The following is an 8,056-nucleotide window of genomic DNA, read 5'->3' as shown; positions in this document are numbered from 1 at the left end:
GTAATCCCGTACATTTAGCATAGCCAATACACCTAACCTGCACATCTAGGGACATCAAGGGGCAATTTAGCATGGCCAATTCACCTAACCTGCACATCTTTGGACTGTGGGACTTTACAGCCAATGAAGTACTTTTTTGAAGCGTCTCGGAAAATATGGCAACCATTTTGTAAACACCAAAGCCCCATGAACACCAAAGTAGCAATGAGAGCAGAGGATTTATTTTTAGTTGTTGACTTTGGGTCAACTTTTGACCAGGACACCGGGGGAAACTCCCCTGTTCCTCTTCAATATAGCGCATGAATGCCTTTGCATTTATTTTACAAGGTCGACGGGACATCACTTTAACATCTCTCTGACAAATGACATCTCTAACAATGCACCACTCCCTCCGTGCAGCACTGGAGGGTCAGCGTAAATTTTGTACTCAATGGAATGAGAATGGGTACAGAGAAGATTGTGGTAATATCACTGCATTAGCAATCCAGTGACCTAGGTTAATGCTCTGGGGACATGGGTTTAAATCCCACCATGGCAGCTGATGGAATTTAAATTCACTAAATCTGGAATATAAAGCCAGTCTCAGTAATGGTGAGCATGAAACCATTGTTGCTGTTAAAACCCATCTGGTTCACTAATGTCCTTTAGGGAAGGAAATCTGCCGTCTTTACCCGGTCTGGCCTACATGTGACTCTAGAGCCACAGCAATGTGGTTGATGCTTAATTACCCTCTGGAAGGGGCCAGCAAACCACTCAGTTCAAGGGCAGTTAGGAATGGGCAACAAAATGTTGGCCTTTGCAGCAATGCCCCTAGCCCAGTAAAGATTTTAAGTTCTGACTCAGAGGCCAGAGAGCGACCCCAAGTATATAAGAGATTCCGAGCTACAAGAATCATTAGCTAATGACCCACTTACAATGAAAGTAGACTTTTTAATTGAAATAGAAAACTTCTTGCAAAAGATCAAATCCAGAGCAAAATCCATTCTATTGATTATGTCTCCTGAGAGTATTTCTACAAATGTCATGATGTGCAAGGCCGATCGTGGCTGTCTTAAGATCTTGTCAGGAGTAAATTACTGCCAGCCTCACTTGTAAGGATAATTGTCATTGTTCACTGCAGGTTACGACATGCATCCCACTGAAAAAGACTTTAATCACCTACCTTTCATATAATGAACTGAACTTGTCTGGGCTTAAGTAATAAATGCTTGCAATTTCCAGACACTATCATCATCCGTTCCTCACGGCTAATATCTGGAAAAATTCTCTGCGCTGGCAAGCTGTCTGAAGTAAGAGCAAACAGCATATTTTGTGAAAATAATTTTGGTCAAAATGATCAAAAATAGATTACAACTGATGGATTCAGATATCGTGAAAAGGCCTTTTTGTGCATGAAATAATCTCAATCCATTATCTCCACTTCAAGGATGCTTGTAAGCTTGTCACGAAGGCCCCAAACATTGACTACCGCACCTGCAGTAACTGGCTGGTGGTGAAAGAGGGAAATGGCGACACCTTCTGTGGGCTGGCTTGCATCCCCAACATGGCCAGTGGCTACAGCAGCTTGGCAACAGGCGGCAAGGCTGAAAACAACAACCTGCAGCATCACTTGGCAGATTCATGTGTGACACTTGTTGCAGAAACTGCCTCTAAAGGACTGGCCTGCACAGCCAACAGCAAATAGAGGCATGCCACCTAAATGGATTATCAGCTGTGTGGAAGGCGATGGCCTAGTGGTATTATTGCTAGACTATTAATCCAGAAACTCAGCTAATGTTCTGGGGACCCGTGTTCGAATCCCGCCACGGCAGGTGGTGGAATTTGAATTCAATAAAAAATATCTGGAATTAAGAATCCACTGATGACCATGAAACCATTGTCGATTATCAGAAAAACCCATCTGGTTCACTCATGTCCTTTAGGGAAGGAAATCTGTCCGGCCTATATGTAACTCCAGACCCACAGCAATGTGGTTGACTCTGAACTGCCCTCAGCAACTAGGGATGGGCAATAAATGCTGGCCAGCCAGTGACGCCCATGTCCCACCAATGAATAAAAAAAAATCTCATGTAGATGGAAGGATGCCAATTGTTTCCTCTATTACAATAGTGGGGCGGCACAGTGGTTAGCACTGCTGCCCCACAGCGCCAGGGACCTGGGTTTAATTCTGGCCTTGGGTATGCGAAGTTTGTATGTACTCCCCGTGTCTGCATGGATTTCCTCTGGATGCTCCAGCTTCCACAGTCCGAAAGATGTGCTTTGGCCATGCTAAATTCTCCCTCAGTGTACCCAAACAGGCGCCGAGTGTGGCAACTAGGGGATTTTCACAGTAACTTCAGTGCAGTGTCAATGTAAGCCTACTTGTGACACTAATAAATATATCTTTGACCACACTTCAAAAGCATTTCACAAGCCATAGAGTTCATTGGGTCATCCTGAGGTCAAGTACGATGCTATATAAATGCAATTTCTTTCTTTTTTTCCTTTTGCTTCACTGTGATGTTTCTTTGTAACTCCCTCCAATTTGTTGAATAAACTGAAAAATGGTGGTGTGAGGATTTAATTCTTCGCACGTCCAGAAAGCTAAGCATCTGTGAATAAGAACAGTTTAAAATTGTTAGTGCTTCTTAGAACGAGGAATCCACGTCTTACTGGTCGATAATATATAGAAACTGTTGATTGCCCTGGAGAAGTTTGGATCAGTTCTGGGACTTAGTATAAGCTGTTCACTCCCCCCCTTTCCTCTTATTACCAAAGACTCAGCAAGGATTTATGGAGGATGCAAAATCCTATAGACTTATGGGCACAAGATGTAATCCACACATCAAGTGAACAACAGCTCATGTCAACTGGTTCTAAGGATCGATCAGTGTTCAGGACTTGAGGAGGGAGGAATTGAAAAACAAAATAATAAAAATAAAAAGTCCACTCATGCAAACAAGATGGGGCAATGGGGGGGTGTTCCATCCAGCCTGGTTTCTAACGCTTGTTTTTTCATTCACTGTTTTGGTAAACCCTTTGAAAGGAATGAATGCATTGTACGGAGCGGAAGATTTATTACTGAAGACAAGCCTTGTGGCTGTACATCAGCATGTTTCAGAACCTCACAATGTGGTTCTTTCCCAGTGTGTTGACAACTGTAGATGATTCAATATAATTGAAATAGATTGGAATGAAAGATATGCTTTTCATGTTTTTCCTACAATTAATTTTACTCCTCTACTCAAGGCAGTCGTGAAAGCGGTTCCACAGGAGTTGGTCGGCCATTAGGACATTCAGCTGAGGAATCAGAGCCTAATGCTGGTTTCAGCAGATGTCCATACATGTACACTTTTGGGCAGTGATCAAGTAGTGGAACACTATAACAGAGTGTAACAGTCTCCGAGCATTGTATAGAACTCCTGCGGCTGCCATAGTCTAATTCAACACAAACTAGGGACTTCTAGGCTTTCTAAACCAAGCCATTTCAAGAGACAGTTTTCATACAGAATTAGATAATTTCTGAAACATTAAGATATTTGAAGTTCTGATTTGTATGCCTCGACTTAATAGGGGTCGAAACTGTAAAAATCGTTTCAACTTTAGGCATACAGAAAACGTTGATGGGATTAACTTATAGGTCCCCTCATAGTAATTAAATATTGGATGGAGCATTAAGGAAGAAATGATTGGAGGCAGTACCAAAAGGCATCGAGTAACTATAATTGAATCTCTACAGTGTCGAAAGTGGCCATTCAGCCAATCGAGCCTGCACTGACAACAATACACCCTATCCCTGTGACCCCACGTATTTACCCTGCTAGTCCCTCGACATGATGTGGAAATGCCGGCGTTGGACTGGGGTAAACACAGTAAGGAGTCTAACAACACCAGGTTAAAGTCCAACAGGTTTATTTGGTAGCAAACGCCACTAGCTTTCGGAGCGCTGCTCCTTCGTCAGATGGAGTGACGAAGGAGCAGCGCTCCGAAAGCTAGTGGCGTTTGCTCCAAATAAACCTGTTGGACTTTAACCTGGTGTTGTTAGAGTCCCTCGACACTCAGGGGTAATTTAGCATGGCCAATCCACCTAACCCGCACATCTTTGGAGTGTGAGAGGAAACTGGAGCACCCGAAGGAAACCCACACAGACACAGGGAGAACGTGCGAACTCCAGACAGTCACCCGAGGCCGGAATTGAACCCGGGTCCCTGGCACGATGAGGCAGCAGTGCTAACTGGAATGCCACCGTGCCGCCCATATAGACTCAGCTTCGTATATAGACTATACCAATCAAATTGGCAAAGGTGGCCTGGAAGATGAGTTTGCAGAATGCTTTCATGACAGTTCCTTGGCACAATACATTGCAGAATCAATTGGGATAAAACTATTTTACACCTGGTGTTGTGCAATGGGCAGGACTATTTAGTCATGTCCATAGGAAAATATCCACTGGGAAAAAGTGATCATAATACAATTCAATTCCATATTAAGAGTAAAAGTGATATATTTGAGTCCCAAACAAGAATCCTAAACTTAAACAGAGCCAATTACATAGGTATGAGGGGAGAGTTGCCTAGGACTGATTGGTAAATAGACTAAATGTTATGACCATAATTAAACAGTGGAAAACATGTAAAGGAGTATTTTAAAATGTTCAACGAAAATACATTCCTTTGAAAAATAAAAACTCGTGAGAAAGATCCATCTGTGTCTTACTGAGGAGGTTAAGTGGTTGTATTAGATTAAGAGGCTTATAATGTTGCAAAGAACAGTAGTAAGCCTGAGGATGTTTTATAAATGAGAAGAAAATTGATAAAAAGAGAAAACTAGCGAGTAAACTAGTCAGGAATTTAAAAACAGATTGCAATAGTTTTTACAAGCATGACAAAAGGAGGAGAGTAGCTAAATTAAATTGATCCCTTAGAGGAGAGTCAGGAGATATCATTGTGGGGAATGAGGAAATGGCAAATACATTGATTAATGTTTTCTGACTGTCTTTACTGTAAAAAAACATTAACTACATGCTAAACATTGAGCATAAACTAGGGGCTAATGAGAGTGAGGACATTAAGATAATTAATAGCAGCTGAAAAACCTGAGAGACTAAAATCCGATGAATCACCAGGGTACATCCTAGTGTTCTAAAAGATGTGCCTGCGCAAATAGCGGTTTCCAAAATTCCTTAGATTCTAGCCTGGTTCCAGCAGACTAGAAGTCAGCCAACATAGATCCTCTGCTCAGGAAAGGAGGGAGAGAGAAAATAGGGAACCAACATGTCCGTTAGCCGGACATCAGTCATTGAGAACACGCTGGAATTCATTGTTAAGAAAGTCTTAACAATGAACTTAGAAAATCATAGTATGATCAGGCGAAGTCAACAAAGTTGGGCAAAGGGAAATCATATTTGATAAATCTATTAGATGTTGTGGGTGCAGGATTGGGGGGTGTGACACATAGAATAGACAAAGGAGAACCAGTAGATGGATTTCCAAAATTTGATAAAGTGGCATAAAAAAACTTGATACAAAACATAAAGGCTCATAGATTTAGGAGTAATATATCAACATGGATAAAGCATTGGTTAACAGATGGGAAGCAAAGGAGAGGGATAAATGGGACATTTTCAAATTGACAGGCTATAACAAGTGGGCAGCACGGTGGCACAGTGGTTAGCACTGCCGGATCATTGACACGGATGCCATCATCTCACATGAGAACACCATCCACCAGGTACACGGTACATACTCTTGCAGCTCGGCCAATGTTGTCGACCTGATACGCTACAGAAAAGGATGTCCCGAGGCATGGTACACTGGGGAGACCATGCAGATGCTACGACAACGGATGAATGGACACCACTCGACAATCACCAGGCAGGAGCATTCTTTTCCTGTTGGGGAACACTTCAGCAGTCACGGGCATTCAGCCTCTGGTCTTCGGGTAAACGTTCTCCAAGGCGGCCTTCACGACACACAACAACGCAGAATCGCTGAGCAGAAACTGATAGCCAAGTTCCGCACACATGAGGATGGCTTCAACCGGGATCTTAGGTTCATGTCACACTATCTGTAATCCCCACGACTTGCCTGGGCTTGCAAAATCTCACTAACTGTCCTGTATGGAGACAATACACATCTCTTCAACCTGTGCTTAACGCTCTCTCCACTCACATTGTCTGTACCTTTAAGACTTGATTACCTGCAAAGACTCGCATTTCAACCATTATTTTGTAAATTGAGTTTGCGTCTTTATATGCTCTGTTTGTGATCAGAACTCCCACTCACCTGATGAAGCACTCTGAAAGCTAGTGGCTTGTGCTACCAAATAACACTGTTGGACTTTAACCTGGTGTTGTGGGACTTCTTACTTTGCCTCACAGCGCCAGGGACCTGGTTTCAATTCCGGCCTTCGGTGACTGTCTGTGTGTAGTTTGCACATTCTCCCCGTGTCTGCATGGGTTTCCTCCGGGTGCTCTCATTACCTCCGACAGTCCAAAGATGTGCAGGTTAGGTTGTTTGGCCATGCTAAATTGCCCCTTCGTGTCAGAGAGATTAGCAAGGTAAATATGTGGAGTTACGGGGATAGGGCCTGTGTGGGATTGTTGCCAGTCCAGGCTTGATGAGCCAAATGACCTCCTTCTGCACTGTAGGGATTCTCTGATTCTATGACTCTAGTGGAGTGTTACAAGAATCAGTGCTAGGACCCCAGCTGTTTACAATCTATATTAATGACTTAGATGAAAGAGACAGAGAGTAATGTATCCAGATTTGCTGATGATAGAAACCTAGCCGGGAATTTAAGCTGTGAGGCGAACACAGAGAAGAAGCAAAGAGTGAGTGAGCAATAAGATGGCCAATGAATTAGAGTGTAGGGAATTGTGAGTTCATTCGTGTTGGTCATAAGAATAGAAAAGCAGCTTATTCTTTAAAAGATGTGGAATTTGTAAATGTTGATGTTCAGAGGGATTTGCCTGTATCCTTACAAAAGTTTGCATGCAGGTAGCATTTTGGCTTTTAATGCAAGGGATTATGAATTCATAAGAACATAAGAACATAAGAAATAGGAGCAGGAGTAGGCCATCTAGCCCCTCGAGCCTGCCCCGCCATTCAATAAGATCATGGCTGATCTGACGTGGATCAGTACCACTTACCCGCCTGATCCCCATAACCCTTAATTCCCTTACCGATCAGGAATCCATCCATCCCCGCTTTAAACATATTCAGCGAGGTAGCCTCCACCACCTCAGTGGGCAGAGAATTCCAGAGATTCACCACCCTCTGGGAGAAGAAGTTCCTCCTCAACTCTGTCTTAAACCGACCCCCCTTTATTTTGAGGCTGTGTCCTCTAGTTTTAACTTCCTTACTAAGTGGAAAGAATCTCTCCGCCTCCACCCTATCCAGCCCCCGCATTATCTTATAAGTCTCCATAAGATCCCCCCTCATCCTTCTAAACTCCAACGAGTACAAACCCAATCTCCTCAGCCTCTCCTCATAATCCAAACCCCTCATCTCCGGTATCAACCTGGTGAACCTTCTCTGCACTCCCTCCAATGCCAATATATCCTTCCTCATATAAGGGGACCAATACTGCACACAGTATTCCAGCTGCGGCCTCACCAATGCCCTGTACAGGTGCATCAAGACATCCCTGCTTTTATATTCTATCCCCTTCGCAATATAGGCCAACATCCCATTTGCCTTCTTGATCACCTGTTGTACCTGCAGACTGGGCTTTTGCGTCTCATGCACAAGGACCCCCAGGTCCCTTTGCACGGTAGCATGTTTTAATTTGTTTCCATTGAGATAGTAATCCCATTTGTTATTATTTCCTCCAAAGTGTATAACCTCGCATTTCTCAACGTTATAATTCACTCGGACTACACAGAGGGAAATCTTCTCCATAAATAGTTAGCAACCAAGACTTGTTGACCTACTTATAAAAGGCTTTTTTGTTGAATTTTATATAATCTAATTTAGGTCATATTTGTTAGAAAAAAGGAAAATAACATATCAACATTAAAAGGAGACTCCAAGCTCTATATTCAACCAGAACTAATCAGAACTGATTAGCGCTGATC

This window comes from Mustelus asterias, chromosome 23, assembly GCF_964213995.1.
Source record: "Mustelus asterias chromosome 23, sMusAst1.hap1.1, whole genome shotgun sequence".
Classification (NCBI taxonomy): domain Eukaryota; kingdom Metazoa; phylum Chordata; class Chondrichthyes; order Carcharhiniformes; family Triakidae; genus Mustelus; species Mustelus asterias.
This window is presented reverse-complemented; position numbering follows the sequence as displayed.